Raw genomic sequence first — 17,837 nt, forward strand, 5'->3', positions numbered from 1 at the left:
ATGGAATTATGTAATAGGGATTTTAAATGTTTCGCTTTACTATCGTCTAAAACTGTAGTTTCACTTGCAGTATTTTAAAGATGGGCTCACTAACTAATTGTAGATTTATTAGGTTTTCAAGTGTAATTTTTTTTTTTAGGCCACAAAGGTCCTTTAGGGAATAGGATTCACTAGTGGGTTTTGTGTTAGTTGCTTTGACTTTGGCTTTTGTATTAGTAACTGGTGTTGAGGGTCCTTCCCCCAGATCATCATCATCAGTCACTGGCTGATTGGTTTTGCTTGTGTGCTTTTTTTTTTACAGTGACTGCCAGTGGCTTAGGTTTACTGTCTGGTTTAGCTGCAACATGAGTAGCTGGGGTGTTGGCTGCAGCTTGAGCAACTGAGACAGTTGTTGATTTATCTCCCTGCCCCCCTGCCTCTATCCTCTAGATACTGCCACCCTACAGTATCTAGCAGGGTGCAATAAGCATAGGTTTGGCTCATATTTTCCTATTCTCTACACTACTCAGGATTTTCCACACCTGGGTCTACTTCTGAGTTTGAGATCTCATCAGCTCCTCTGGACATTTCACCTCTCATTCTAGAGAAGTTGTAGACTACAAAAAGTAAGCTTACTAGATTAAATACCAGAAAGATGGTTTTTTTAACATTTAGGGGAAACTGAACATTCTTAAAAAGTGACAGAACAGATTCAAAGGAGAAGAAGGAAAGGAAAGGCTGGAAAGCTTAACTTTCTGCTCCTCCTTTAACAAACTGGGTGCAATTACTAATAAATCCCTAAAACTGGAACTGGGACACAGGGTAGGACAAAGAAACTATAAACTATACATATTTTGAACATTCTAGTACCTTCGCAAGTGGCCTATAAATTATTATCACTAAGCTGAGCACAATAGCTATTTTAATCTGTGCCCTTTTACTGTAAAAACTACATGTTAGGGACAATAATCTTAGTGACTAGAAAGGTATTAAAACTTCAAAAAAGCTTAGAGACCAGAACTACATGAAGGCTTCTACCTCAAGAGACATTACGAATTTAAGCAACATGGTTACTGACTGCTTTAACTTAATACAGAGCAAGCACAATTAACATGTAATTAATAAAGGTTTTTTCGACTTTCTCAGCACTCCACACTGGATGCCACTCATTGTATTTGTTTTGGTTCCGGGCAAATTTGGGAGAGAACTCCCAAAGGGGTTCCTCTAAAAAAGCAGATTCAACTGGCCCCTCCAGGTCAGGAGAAAATAAGTCCTTGAAAAAAAGTGGAAAAAACCTGTTTATTAAACAACAAAACCTAAACAATATTAAACAATAAAACTTCTTGCTGCTTCAAAAGAGGTGACAAACTCAGAAAAGTCCCCTCCCTGGGTTGCAGCTCAGCTCAACCAGTCTGTTATCAGTCCCTCTGGTCCTGGAAATGCGGTGGACCAGACCTGGCCCAGTGGGCCACAGGTGTGAGCTGCCACTGCTCTTCTGGGTGTTTAGTCTAGAGTAGGTTTAAACAGGTTTAAATAAAAAGGGAAAAAAACCTACAGTTTAGGAAACTTTGTCTCAACTAGCTTAACTGGCTAAAACAAAGGAGAGGTCTGTCCCGCTGTCTGTCCATCCGCAGACAACACAGTTCAGGAGCAGGAATGTGGAGGAATGAGGGCAGTGTCTGAAAACAAACTGTGCTCTTCTCCCTTCACTCTTTGGAACAAGTCTTAAAGGTGCAAAACTTATTATTCAGCATAAACAGAACAGACAACTGGGGATAAAAGCATCATATAGTCAACCCAGGACACCATCTTAGCATTAACATCAATTTTGTTCTAATAACACTTTTAACTGAGATGTAAGTAAAAATTAGGAGATTTCCCAGGATAAATGCACAACTATTTGTCCAGGTGCATGGTCTCTTTCCTTAACTTGGAAAAGGTATTTTCACTTCAATATGATATCTTGATGAGAAGCTGTTTCAAGGTAACTACCACAGTACCGCTATATTAATACGATTATACATATTTCTGTGTGGAAACAGTTCCTAAGGCACTTTATAATTATAAATGAAACTTCAGAGAATAATTGTTTCTTTTATATATTTGGGGTTTTTTTCTTTCTAAAGAGACACAAAATATTGCTTTATGTGATATAGACAAAACCTTAAGGCCTGGCAAATTATATCAGTATGATTAAAATAGTCCAGGATGCACTATTTCACACATTAAAAAAGTGCATTTAAAATAAATTTACATTCATTTTAAGTACACTTTAAATAAAAATGATTGAGGACTAATAAACTTCAAGTTTTTAGTAAATCAAGTATTGGAAAAAAAAGTTTAATCAATTCTACGGCTTTCTACTGGAATAAACTTATTTCTGCTGTGAAGTTTCTAGCACTTATTTAATTCAAGCTATCTGACTACACATGCAAATTTTTTGATCCAACATAGTCTTATGTATTGATTTGTAGATTTGTGCATGTTATATAATTACCATGCTACATCTCCTTTCCTTTGAATCACTAAAGAAATTTACCCAGGGATATTAAAAAAGTAGTTAACAGTGAAATACTTTAACAACAGATATGAAATTAAAAAAACCCAGTAAATTTTCCAGTTATCCCTCTGTGTATTCTTCATTGCATAGAAGTTAAACTGTTTTATGATGAAAACTAACAAAGAAGTCTGAAGTCTGTAATGTTATTCTAGATGTTTGTAGCAGAATCACAAAAGTAAATGCAGCTTTTCTGCATTTGTTATTATTTGCTATCAATGCAGAATATAAAACTCACTTGACTTTCCAGGAGGAAGGACTATGTTCATTCACTTGGGAAAATAGAAAGCCATTGCAAAACAATCAATTTTGCATTTCCAGTTACATAGGAACTAAAAGACTCTTTCTGTTTTTTGTTTTCTTTCTTTCTTTCAATAGCTGCAGACTATAATAATATTATAATTTCATTTTATGATAGACCCAGCAGTTTTTCTCCATAATAGCCATCTTACACTTTCAGTATCATTGTAATGATTGCAAGACATTAATGCCTCCTGTAGTGTTTGAAGTGGCTTCAGTGTATAATATAACACATTTTTATAAGCAAGTGACACTTCCTTGTGTTTTCTGTTCTCCAAAATAATTTCAAACACATATTACAAGTTCGGATAAACATTTCAACTAGTAAGACTGCAGTATTGCAAAGAGAGATTGTAATTTTTTTAGATTCTTTGTTAAAATTTTGTTGCATCTCATTGCAGTGTTTAAAGAAACTAATAAAAGGTAATAAGATGTAAAACAGCATATGAGAAAATTTCAGATATTGAAGTGTTCTGAATTTTTTTTAAAGGAATGTTTGTTTTCCACTTATAAGAGGGCTTCAAGTTTCTAATCTTGAGATTCTGGTATCAAAATCCCAATCCTTGATAGAATGTTTGTAAGTAACTGAACTAATGTCTAAATTATGGTTTATTTCTGAATTCTCATTGTGTCTAATCATGACAATAGAGGAAGCAGTTAAGTTTCCCCAGGCCTATAGCTGCTTAGTTCTTTCAAACTAGGAAAACAATAATGAGGTGCAAATGACCCATTTGTAAGCATCCACTTTCTCTAGGGAGCTGCTGTCCACTGCTTGTGCAAGACTATGAAGTCTTTCATCAGTTCCTGGGAGTCCATATTTTATGGATTTCAATGAAAAACAGAAGAGAAAAATATCAAGTTCTCACAATCTGATATCTTAGACAAGTACCAGTTTAGAGGGGAATTCTACTGCAAACGCTAGTTGAATTTGTAAGTCAAACTAATGTTTCATGACATAACTTAAAAGAAAGAAAATCTAGTCTTCTCTTTGTCTTGAAATCCAATGTAGGCAAGTTTCACCCAAAAAATCTTTCTGAAATGAGGAAAGGGAGAGGGAAAGGGGAAGGAGAAGAAGGAGAGGGAGGGAAAGGGGAAGACCTAACATGGTTTGCACTGTTATGATGCCTAAGGCAAAGCCCTTGCAGATAAGGGGCAGTGGGATGATTGACAGAGGGGCAGACATCACCATCATCTCTGCCAATACGTGGCCCCCAGCATGGTCCACTACACCTGCAGGATCTGCTGTCACTGGCCTTGGAGGAACCACACAGAGCTGCTTGAGCAGCAATCCTGTGTTGATCAAAAGTCCTGAAGACCAAACAGCTACAATCCAGCTGCACATCACTACTGCAGCACTGAACCTGTGGGGGAGGGATGTTTTGTCTTCATGGGGTGTTCAGGTGGGGATGGATTTTTGACAGGGGCTGCTGTGTTAAAGGATAAAAGATGTCCCACACCAGCCCTGAAACATCTTACAACACAGCCAGATACCACAGTGGCCCCTTGAGAAAGAGAAGCTAGACCTAAAATCATTTTAGACGTCCTAAAATCATTAGTAAAAGAACAGCTAGTTCAAGGACACATAAAGCCATCCAGGAGCCCTTGGAACGCCCCTGAATTTGTTTTAAAAAAGAAATCTGGTAAATGGAGGTTTCTCCATGACCTAAGAAAAATCAATTCAGCGATGGAGGGCATGGGGACTTTGCAAGCAACAACACCTGCCTCCTGGGACATCCTGTTTGTGGACCTGAAGGACTTTTTTTTCACTATTCCACTGCACTCAGATGATACCCCAAAGCTGGCTTTTACAGTGCCTTCAATTAATAACACTACACCTGTGCAACATTGTCAGTAGCGAGTTCTTCCCCAGGGCATGAGAAACAGTCCCACAATGGTACATTGCACAAGCACTCTCATCAGTGAGAGAACAGTTTCCGGGGCATACTGTTATCACTACATGGATGACATTTTGATTGCAACCCAAACAAAAAAGGAACTTTCACAGATTCAGCCAAACTTGTTGCAAGCATTAAAAACATTTGGGCTGCAGGTAGCATCAGAGAAGGTGCAGCAGCAAGCACCCTGGAAATATTAGGGATTCAAAATGATGAACCAAATGGTACTGCCAAAAGCAATTCCATTTTCAACCAAAATCCAGACTCTAAATTATGCACAGAAACTTTTGGGTACTATCAACTGGGTCAGATCATGTTTAGGATTAATCACCTTTATTTGACCTCCTAAAAGGTGATTCTTAATTAACTTCCCCTAGAAAATTAACCTCAGAGGCAAAAGCTGCTCTCAAAGCAGTAGAGCAGGCTATTGTAAACAGACAAGTCCACCAGATATGCCTAGAAGTGTGTATCACTGTGTTCATTCTCATTGTTAATTCTCATTCTACTGGTATTATTGGACAGTGGAACACACACTGGCCGGATCCTTTGCAAAAAAGACAGCACCTACTGTCTTTGAGCTAACTGCACAGTTAATCATCAAATGTCATCAAATGTGATTGCAATTGAATGCTGGAGATCCTTCACAAATTATTATTGTGTGACACAAGAGCAGTTTGAATGGTGTTTTGCTAACTGTACAGCCTAGCAAAGTGCTTTGCAAATTTTTTCTGAACAAATCACTTACCACTTATCAGGCCACAGGTTGCTGAAGTTAGGTGGGGAAACTGCACTATCCCTGAAACACCCTTAAAGGTGCTACAGTGTTTACTGATGGTTCTGGAAAAAGAGGAAAGGTCATTGTGACATGGAAAGAGGGAGGTGAGTGGCAAATATTGGAGGGATATGAGAGTGGATCACCTCAAATAGTAGAACTACAGGCTGTAGCTATGGCTTTCCAATGTTTTCCCCACACTCCTCTAAATCTTGTAACTGATTCTGCATATGTGGCTGGCATCACACAAAGATTAGAGCACTACTAAAGGAAATTGATAATGCACAACAATTTAAATTACAAAAAACTCTATGCCTTACTATCCAAGCCAGAACATGCCCTTATTTCATCCCACACATCAGGAGTTGTGGCATTGCAGTCCCTGGATTGATAGAGAGGGACTTTCACCTATCCTGTTTCCATTGTGGGCTGCAGGTGCCTCACTGGTCAGCAGCTGGGCTGTGTGAGGACCAGACCAGTGAGCTGTCTAGAGCCAGGAGTTTTGAGCTCCCTATGTATGAAGGCTCTCAACAATAAAACACACTGTTTGTCACATGGAGCTTTGGGGGGTGTGTGTGTTGTCCCTGTCTCTGACCACTGACCTCATGGAACCCGTAGATTCTAATGCAATAAGGAGTGACACAAATTTAACAGGTTTTATCACAGAGGGCAACACCAGAGTAGATATGCTAGCTAGCCCTGCTTGGACAGCCACACAGCCAGACATGATTGCACAAGCAAAGACATCACACAGTTTTTTCCAGCAAGGTGCTTGAGCTTTACAGCTGCAATTTCAACTGTCAAGCACCGAGGCTCGTAATATTGTTAGCACCTGTGCTGACTGCCAAGGCCATGCTGCACCATTGCAGATGGGGGTGAACCCCCATGGGTTGCATGCTTTGCAAATCCAGCAATCTGATGTCCCACACATCCCTGAATTCAGCTGTTTAAAATATGCACTTGTCTCAATTGATATCTTTTAATCAGCAATGTGGGCTACAGTACACAGGAGAAAAAGGTCGGAATGACATGACATACTGGCGATCAGCTTTTGAAGTTTTGGGCATCCCTCACACCATCAAAATAGACAATGGCCCTGCATACACTTCACAGAAAACTAGACAATTTCTACAGCTCTGCATGTGTCACTCCAAACCAGTATCCCCTATGTAGCAGCTGGAGAAGTAATAGTAGAAAGAGCACATGGTACTTTAAGTATACATTATACTTAATAAACAAAAAGGAGGTATGTTTGGTGAGACCCCACAGAGCAGAACAGCAAAAGCTATATACACATTAAATTGTTTGTTTTAAATCATTTCTTATCACTAAAATCATCCTGTGATCTTCAGCTGCCCAAACCCAAGATAATGATGAGAGACCTTCTCACCAATACATGGGGGTGTTCCTTGGGATCTTATTACTCAGGGGCAGGGATGTGCATGCATTTCAACAGACAATAGGACATGCTGGATACCTGCCAGATGTATCCAGCCTGCACTACGTCCTGCCTGGGAACACTGGCAGCATCCTCCTGATGACCCCTCAACAGACATCAAGAGCTGTGTAACCAGAACAATTGATCACCTCCCTCATGGAAATCTGTGACTCTCAAAGTGACAGTTAATATAAGGACCTCAATTGTTTATGCATTATTTTTTCCTATTTACAGACTGCTTTTTCTGTTTAAAGATTGTTTTTCTAGTAGTTGGGTTTTTCTCTAACAGTTCTGAGGGTTAAATGGTTTAAGGGTTAAATAGTTTGTTGTTTTTAGAGATAAGCTGTAACTTAAAACTTCTAAGAAAATAGCCAGTGACATGTTAGCCTGAAAGAATATTAGTAGTTCTCACCTAACAGCTCCTAGACATGAGTGCTGCAGCTCCAGTGAGACATGGCCTCATGCAAATTAAACCCATGGCACCTTCTGTCACCTGGTTTGCAAAGGGCCCTTACAGATGGGTGACAGAGAGCAGGTTGCAATTTTTAATAAAGAAAGAAAGGAAGAAATGTCATAGTGTGGCACAGTAAAAGCTAGCTTGTACTGGGCAATTAATTTGGACATAAATGAGAAACCCAGCTGGTTCCATAAAGGGCCCCCTGAGTTGACAGACAGGAACCTCAACCAATTACTTTCTATGCTAAGCTGCAGACATCTCACCAGTTCAGGAGCTGGGTGGTGTTAAAAGATCAGGCCAGTGAGCTATGCAGTCAAATCCCCTTCACAAAGAGGGGTTGAACCAATAAACACTCTCTAGGTCATGTTGCCACATGAACACTGGGATGTGTGGTCATCTCTGTGTCCAACCCAGTCCCCACTGTGTTACAGTCCAGAACCTAAATATATTCCATTTATAAGAATATGGCCACCAACTGTATGTGCAATGACTTTTAATTGTCCTTGCTTAACAGCTCTCTCTTTAGGGGGTTGTAAGTGAGGAATGGAGAACTAAGCATACAGGAAGAACAAACAGGGCAGTTCTAAGTCCAAACGATATTGTCCATAGAAAATAAGCACTAATAGTATCTATGTGATGATAAAAGCAAACAACATTTTAGAATGTCTGCTGCAGGTCACTAAATGAGGAAATACTAATTATTAATTAATTAATTTAAAGGTAGAAGCCTGACAACTATGGCAAAGTATGGCAATATAGTGAGTGGTTTTCATAATGAAAATATTTACATATTTTTGGGAAATACAGATGTGAATAGGCGAGCAGCAGTTTTGTATATGTTCTCTGGAGCAAAAGAAAGAGGGAGGAAATGATTGAGGGAAGACTTTCTCCAAGCCTGATTTTTCCCAGCAGTTATTAAGTCAAAAACAACAAATGCATGTAGATGGACTAATTAAAATTATACCTTAAAACAGGAGAACTTCTAGGAAGGCTCTCAAGAGACATTAATGTAACAGGGAAAGGGAAAAAAGAAAGAAAAAAAAAGACTGTCATTCCTTAAAACAGGTTGGCAGGCATTAAAAAAAGTCTCTATATTCAGTATTAAATGTAAACTTTCCTAAGGCAAAAGAAGATAGAAAGTGTAGCAAATTTCTGCAGTATGCTGCTTAGTGTTCTCACACTCAAGTAGGAAGCACCAAGAGAGTAGCAAAAATGGTAAACAGGCAGAGAAAAACCCAGCAGAACATAGGCCCAAAATTAGAAAGGTCAGGCCTCAAAATGAGATACAACTAGCAGGGAACATAAAGGGCAAGAACAAACCATATTACAATTAGATTAGGAGGAAACCCAAGCAAAGAATCAGTCCATGCCATATAGATACTGGAGGCTAATGACAAACAATGTCAAGAAGTCTGACATGTTTAATGCCCTCTTTTGTTTCAGTTTTCACTGGAAAGGTTAACTTTAATCAGACAATTAATTATCAATGACAGAAGGCAGTAAGAAGGAAAACAGAACTGGAAAGATTTTCACTGTTCTCCACCTACTTGTGTCTAATGAAATTCTCCCCAAATTCTGTGGAATGATGCCTGTAGCAACTTCTGATTACTTTTGAGGCTGGCTAGGAACCTGGAAGCTGGGAAAAAACAATGAAGTGAAATAAAATGTAGGAAAATAAGGGGGGAAAAAGAATGTTCAGTCATAAATTAAGTTCAGTTACCTAACTCAGATGGTCTAAGATTTCTGCCTGATATAATATCCCTCTCCACTGATAAGACAAGGAAGGTAGTTCTGCCCAAACATACCTCATTTATAATGTAGATTAAATTAATGATGCATATTTTGAGAAAAAAACTAAAGTGGATTAGGAATTATAGATTATTAACCTTAATTTTTTATGGTCCCACATGATTTTCTGGAAGATGAGAAAGAATATTCTAGAGTAGGATACCAAACTCTGGGGTTACAGTTGTCTATGTAACTGAAATTACAATTTCAATATAAAAAAAGAGGGACTAAGAAAGTTTCTGCAGCAGGCAGTGCAAAGTCAAGCATTTTTCAAGGCTTTCATTAGTAACTATGATCACAAAATATAAACTACAGTGTAAGACAAGTTAAGAACTACATTCAGAATGCCTATAGTGTTTAGGTTTTTTGGGTTTTTTAAAGTAAAAGGATAAATAGAGTAAGGATTCACTAGGGATAGGTTCTCAATCCAGGCCTATCTTATTTTTTTAATAGCAAAATGGACAATAAAGTATGGTATTCACGCATTATATTTGCAGACATATTACTACTAGGTATAACTATTTGCAGAACAAACTAATGTTATAATCATCTTGAAAAAATAAAAAAAAAATAGTCTGCAATAGCTACATTTATGTAGTTTTATGAGCACTAATGAAATTAATTGAGCATGGCTTGGTCTCAAGTTCTTCCAAAGCTAACCTGGAAATTAGAGGACATCAAGCCTGAACATGAACAACAGCTGTGCTATTGTTTAATGGAGAAAAAAACCCAAAACTACTTTAATATAGAATTTTCAAAAACATGCATGAAATGTGTGAACTACTCTTTGGGCTCTATGGCAACTGAGTATAGTGGTATTTGGTATGTACATCTTGATTTTGGCATTACACTTCAGGATCGGTATAAACCAGTCAGAAGGAGATGAGTAAGAGCTAGAAATACAACCAAAACACAAATTTGCATATTCTATATAAAGTAATTTGAGAGGAGGAAGGCCAGGACATCCTTGGAAGTAGTACAGAAAGTGAAGACTGAAAGATGACTTAGCATTCCCCCACTTGTGTTTTCCCTGTTAATGTTGAAATGTGTAGGTCAGTCAGCAGATCGTTTTGGTTTCTGCACTCTATTCTTAGTGCTATAAACACATGAAGGAATCTTCAAGAAGAGTACTTAAGACTTTTGCAATAACTGGAAAATATTTGACTGAAGAAGTTGGCTGTGATAGTTAAAAGATTTTCCAATTTCCAAAAAGAAAAAATAGGATTCTATGATACCTCTCCCAAAATCATTAGCTGGGGTAAGATTGTTCTATGTCTTTTTCCTTGGATAAAAGGGGTCCATCCTGCCACTTATTTTATTGCCAGGTAGAATTTTCTATCTTATACATAACATGGCAATATTTTATGCCAATTACAGCACAGTAAGAGCAAGATAGCAGGGATTTTTACCTGAATTTTAGAAGTGTCTCTATTTATTTCTTAGTTTGTCACTTGAAACACTTTGGGTTATTAGAACATAGAAGCGGAAAATTCTGAATAGTCAACTCCTTCAGAAATTTTTCTTTTTATTCATAATGTGCTTCCATGGGCAATTTGCTGACTTCCACAGAAAATGTAAGGTTTATGAGTAGATGATATAGGAGGGAAAGGATGCCAACCAGAGAGTGTCTGGACAGGCTTGAGAGGGGGGTGCAAACTTCATGAAGTTCAATGAGTCCAAGTTCAAGATCCTGCAGTTGGGTCACGGCAATCCCAGAAATAAGCAGAGAGTGGGAGAAGAAGTCCTGAAGAGAAGGACTTAGGGTTTCTTGTGCGTGAAAGGCTGGGCATGAGCTGTCCACGTGCTGTCCGCTCCCAGCCCAGAAAAACTGTGTCCTGGGCTACATGCAAAGCACCACGGGGAGCAGTTGAGGGAGGGAATTCTGCCCTTCTGCCTGGCCCTCATGAGACTCCTTCTGGAGTATTGTGTTCAGCTCTGTTTTTTTCCAGCATAAGAAAAATGTGGACCTATGAGAGCAGGTCTACGGGAGGGTCATGAAAATGGTGAGAGGGGTGAAATGCATCTCACATAATGAGAGGCTGAGAGAGTTGGGGTTGTTAGCCTGGCAAGGGAAGGTTTTGGGGAGATCCTATTGTGGCCTTCATGTAGTACTATAAAAGAGAGGGAAACCAACTTTTTAAATGGGCAGGTCATGATACAACAAAGAGAAGTGGTTGTAAAATGGAAGATGAGATATTTAGATAAGATATTAGAGTGAAATTCTTTACTGTGAGGATGGTGAATCATGTAACATATTGCCCAGGGAGGCTGTGGCAGGCCCAAGTCTTCAAGGCCTGGTCAGATGGGGAATTGCACAACCTCATCTAGTGGAAGTCTCCTCCCCGTGGAAGGAGAGGTTGGACCTAGATGATCTTTGATGTCCATTTCAGCACAAGCCTTTCATTAATTATGTGATTTTATGAACCACAGTAAGAAAGAGGTGTCATGCAAGGCAATCTGAAAATGAAAGAGGAGCCACAATTTTCACACATCTTTTAGAAAATAAGGTTTTAAATTATTTAGAAATAGTTAAACCAACCCCAGAATATCTGAGCACTGTAATTTCATTAATTTCTGCAGAAAATGAATACTTTATGATAAAATATATTTTGCCCTCAAAGTAAGCAAAGAATTACCTATAAGTTGATACAAATTAATTACATCATGCAGAATTAGAATTGCTTTTTTGAAAGATTAGTTTCCATTTTTCTGAAAGCACTAGATATATTCCCTGACCTTTTGGGTAATCTATCATAGCCCAAAATGAAATATAACACAAGAAGCAATATCTTGGGTTTGTCCTATTATATGAGTCATTTCACATTTAATTTTTTCTTTCTTTTTGACTGTTACTTACAGTAGAATTGTACAGAGTATGCTTCAGCCCATAGTCCAAAATCAGCCCATGAGAGCTCTGTGACATAGACTACGTCTCAGATTTTTGCTGTTTGGAAATTCCTCCACTGAAGTGAACAAGCTCTCTATCAAATGGAGACTTGATGCTTGTTTTTCTTCTACACATGTCAGTAGCTGGGCTTTCAATATAAATTTTGTGCAGCTCCATCTGGGATATCATGTCTTCTATGACACCAGAAAATGTATCATGTTGGTATAATTTAAAGACAAAAATGCATCAATTAATTTTCCATATGGGGTTTCCCCCAGTAGAATTAACATGAATAATATACAAAATATATACACATACACATAACCTACAGAAATCCAATTGCTTGTGATATGTAAAAGAAAAAGAGAATTAAAAAAGTAAACACGCCTCCTTGCCTTGATGCCTATTTGTCCATATTTCACTCAGAATGCTTTGTTAACATAAAACAAACTTTAATGTTTGCAAATATTTTTCTTTGCAGGCTTCTGCAGTCAAATGATATCAAATCATTAGTGAACTCAAAGACTGTGTTTCAAAGCTCTGTAAGAATATAGCCACTAAAGAACTTAATGTCTGGCAGATGCTCAAGACTAATGATATGCTCCCCACTACAATTAAATTCTAACATAGTCACAACTAAAAATGGGCAACAACAAAATTATATTCTAATGGGTGCCAGCTACAGAAATAGCTCAAACAACCTAACAGATGCAAAGAATTTTTTGTGTTTTGGCTTTTGGTTTTAAAGCATCTTATAAATAATTTGATACCAGACTGCAACTTACAGTTCTTGATTCAGGAACATGTAGCTACTAATGACTTTGTCCAATCAAAATGGTGATCTTAAAACTCTATGAACTTCTCATAGCACAGTTCTTCAAAACAGTCAAGAAAATGTGAATAAAATTATTCCAGAAAAAAACCACAAGATCAAAAAAGTTTTCCAGTATAAAAAAGCAGAAGGAAGGACACCTGCTAAAACTATTTAACTGAATTCTGTCAGGAAGTCTCATCTATAGTCACAACCCAGGGAATACAAGAAGATCATCCAGCATTGCATCCTGGAATGTGCCCACTGCTGCCAAGAAGCATTGAGATTAATTCAAAGGCAGTAAAGAAAAGTAACAAAAGATTGCACAGAACAGATACAAAAATAATTTTGTTGTGTATTTTCCATATATTGATCACATGAAATAGCTAACATATAGAAAATAATAAAAATTTGCATAATGCATTTAGATCCAGGTCCACTCTAATGGCATTCCTCTAGCTATGGCTGCTCAACACACAAATCCAGTCTCATTTATGCTTATCCCCAGTGAAACAGCCTTCATTTTTTAACAAATATGCCAAGTTTGCTGCATCTTTGACAGTCTCAGTAAAGTGACTGAGATAACTTTGACAACAATTAGAATTGTTGATGCTGAGTTCATCCTGGGTACATTTTACATGCACCAGTGAAAATGCAGACCTAGCTTTTCTGTGCCCATTTTAGCCTACCACATTTTAGATCTGACCTGTGGTCTCAGCCAGATACATATTTGTAATAAATTACTGGACTTGAAAGCTGAGTCATACTTCATTTGAAAAAGGAACAATTTCAGACTATGCAATTTTGAATCAACCTATAACCTTCATGTCACTCTAATTTCCCAATGTAAATGTATGGCTAGACTGTTTTCAACTACACTTGGAGCATAAATTTCTAGAACACCTGAAAAAAGCTGTAGCAACGGATGTCAAAGTTTTTTGTGTGCATTTTTAGATTTATTTGGTAATAGACTGCATATACAAACAATACAAAACAAAAATTATTGGTTATATCCTATATCTGGTTCATAATTAAAAATTATACAAATTCCGTCTGAGTTGAAATTTCTCTCATATATGTGAAGATATATAGAAAACATATTTACAGTAAAACATTTCGGTATGTGAAGCTGTTTTTATAGAGAAAGAAGTAAATATTGGAACCTATTTTTAGGTTTTTCCTCAACTGTTTTTACACTAAAAATAGGGCAAGATGCAAATAATTTTCCTGCTAGAATACTGTAATACCTATAGTAATAATTTGCTGACAATATTATGGACGTTGATATCAGAATAACAGGTAAATTATAGAAAATAATGCATACAGCAATCAAGTATTTGAAGACAAACAAGTATTTTCTTCCATCCAAAGAAAAGTATTTAATAAAAATATAAGTAAAATGCAAGATGGATTGCTCTGAAACTATTTCCTACCACACACAAAGAGAGAAAAGCTTGTAGTTTGATGCACCTTGTGTGTCTGCAGTAGCAGATTCATCGGCTTGTGAGAGCTGAAAACAAATAAATTGATCCCTATTCATTAGCATACTCTAGTCACCTGTAAACTACACTGGTAAACTGTGAAAATATAAGTTAACTCCTTTCTTCTGCTCCGGGGAAATTTTAAGGGAAGTGGAGAAGCAAAGAAAAACAAAACAGAACAAAACAAATAATGATAAAAAGCCCAACATAGCATACCTATTACCTCTGCACATCTCCTCACTCTCACACCAAACAAGAGCAAAATACCCAAGAACACAGCTATGCAATCCCATGAAAAACACATCTGTTTTGAGAAGACCTAGGAGACACTGCACAACTTGCATGTGAAACTTTATCTGGTAGTCCTAATGAGCAGAATGACAATGCAACTTTTGTTCCAGATTGCAAAAGACCAGCCAAGGTACCACATAGAATCTGAGCATCCCACACCAACTAAACAATATATTGTGAGAGTTTTTAATATTTTCTGAGTAAAAACAATGAAAATAATGTTGATAAATAGTAAGGTCAAAATTAATGCAAGTGTCAGATCTTTTGATAAAGCATGCCTAAAGAAATAAATGTTTGTTTGCAGGAAGAGTTAATGGATGCATGTTTTAAATAGCAATAAATAAAGGAGAATATTGTCAATTTGAATTAGTCAGTTTACTTGAATCACAGCATTGATAGTATTAAATCATTAAAGAAATCAAACACAGTATACTGAAAGTCATACTTCAATAAATATGCATTATTGGGAAAAATATTTTGACACTGCCATTCAGAGCAAAGCTGGACCTCTTGAGACATAACCCATGGTTAAGACAACAATAATATAAAATGAAACTATTTAAAATCTCCTAAAGTATTCAGTTATTTAGAATATCTAGGTCAAGTAAGTTGAGAACATATGCTAATAAGGTTGGTTTTGTGATTAAACAGTTCCACAAGGATTTGAAGAGAGATTGCCTACACAGCCTGTAAAGACAGAGCCTTTGTTAAAATATACATGCTCACAGACACATATCACCTTTTGCTTCAAGCATGCATAAATTATTTTTCTCTCCAGTGAAACACTTTCTCTGTCCCACTTGTTGAGATTTTATATTTATGCCATCATATAATCTCATTCTCACTTTCACTATCTTCATCTGACAAAAACTTCACAAGTATGGTGAGAATTGCTGGTCTTCAAGCTGTGGCCATGGCGAGATTCACTTCAGGCAATGTGAAACTCAAAAATAAAGCTTTCAATTTACAGATCTAATTTTGAATGGAGTCCAGAGATCTAAGCTACACTGATTATATTTTCTACCTAAATGACAAAAAGTGAGAAGCTGACATTTTAATTAAAGACTTCAACTCCAAACAATATAAAAAATTATGATGATGCCTACATTTTTGCAAAATTCTATCTTAAATATTGCAGTGGATTGAGTCCAGATGGCAGCCAATCATTCTTCCTTTCACTCATGTCCCCTTCCCCCAGGGGATAAAGGGGAAAAATAGAAAAAAAACCAAAAAAAACTTATCAGTCAAAATAATGACAGTTTGATTAGGAGGATAAAAGTCAAGCATGCAAGTAGAGCCAAACAGAGAAATTCACTACTTTCCATTGACAGGCAGATGTTCACCCACTTCCAGGAGAGCAGCACCTCAGCTCACAAAATAGGAAGACAAACACCAATAGCCCACTTTCTTCACCTTTATAGTCTGGGCACGATGCAAAATTTTATGGAATGCCCCTTTGGTCAGCTTGTGTCAGCTGTCCTGACTGTGCCCTGTCTCAGCCACTTCTCACATCCAGCCTATTCCTGTCTGGGCTGAACAGAGGAAAGAAAGCCTTGACACTAAGCTCTCTAGCAGTAGCCAAATACTGGCATACTATCAATACTGCTTCAGCCACAAATGCAAAGCACAGCACCCTACAATCTACCATGAAGAAAGCTAACTTTGTATCTTTATCCCAGACAGACAGACAAACAGAGTAAAGTAAAAAAAATTTAGAAACATAAATCTTCTACAGATAAAAACTGCTTAGATTTGGAAACCTCTACATACCATATCCAAGTCAATTCAACTCTTCTCTGTGTTCAATTCTGTCAGTTTTGCCAGTTCAGGTCCTACAAAGAAGGCGCTGTCAGAAGGCTCTTCTTTGAAGTCCTTCCTCTAAGAAATATTTACAAAGCATTTTGGTCAGAAGAGCATAGGTTGGCACAGAATTTGCAGGTCACTGAATTCAGTCTCCTCCTATGACAGGCAGGCACTAGTCTCTATCACAAAGCATCAAGATCATGTCACATCCCTCCTCTTAGAAATCTTTTCTAAAAGATCTGCTTTACCATGACAAAAATGAAGATTAAATCTGTTATACTTGTAGGACAGTACATAGACCAGTGTATACACACAGAAGGTCTTATCAGTCCATGAAAACTTCACACAAATTTTAGCAAAGGGTCAGCAAATTATTTTAGAGGAGGTAAAGAGATGATATTTATGCCCTAGGCAGGCTCTAGAGTACAGGACTGTCTCACCTGGGGGAAATGCATCCTACAGCTTCATGTTCTATTCTTTCTCTCACCCAGTGAAATTTGTATTCCTTTCTTTAGAGAAGTGAATTTTTGTGTGTCTGAAATAAAGAACTTGAGAGGGATTTTATGTGTCCCTTTGTAATCAGCAATGTTTATTTGTGAGCTGTGGGTAGGATAAAGGACCTGTTAAGATACTGCTCAGGTGGGTCGAGCTTTACACCTATATGTTTCCCTGTGCCCAAGGACAATTGTCTTTTTATGCAGTTAAACCAACAGGCAAAGCCTGAAAAGAGCAGGGAAAGAAGAACATTTTTTGTGGAATAGGACTTAGTGATACTACCAACAACAATAATAATAGTCACAAACATTAACTTAAAGTCAAGTGTTGAAGGTCAAATGTTTGAGGTGCAGTTTTGTACTTGAGACAAAGATGAGACCATCTCATCTTGCTGTTTTGTAAACAGATATTTTTCGTACTGATTCAGATAGAAGTTGCTGTGGAACACACAAGGTATGGGAACAAAAAGTGAGACACTAGAAGCCACACTTATCAGATGATGAAAAAAAAATTTAGAAAAGTGCTGAAAATGCCCAAAGGGAAAATTTAGATCCATTAATCAGCTTTGAAAACAGTCCAGGAAGGAAATAGAGAGGATAAAATTGAAGAAAGTCCTTTGAAAAATAAACACAAAGCTGGAGAAAAAACCAAAAATAGGGCGGAAAATGTAGTCCTGGAAGCACATGTGTACCCTTCTGTGATTACCTGAGTACGTTCCTCTGGAATCTAGAACTAGTACACAAATCACAATGCCATTCCTCAAAAATTTTCAGAGCTGCAGGAACTGCAAGGGAAGTCACTGGGAACTGTGTGTTAAATAACTGGAGAGCTGAGTGGTACTGAAGATGACAGTAGTAAGGGAAGGAAAAGCAAGCCAACCAAC

The sequence above is a fragment of the Fringilla coelebs genome, assembly GCF_963513975.1.
Source record: "Fringilla coelebs genome assembly, chromosome: Z".
Classification (NCBI taxonomy): domain Eukaryota; kingdom Metazoa; phylum Chordata; class Aves; order Passeriformes; family Fringillidae; genus Fringilla; species Fringilla coelebs.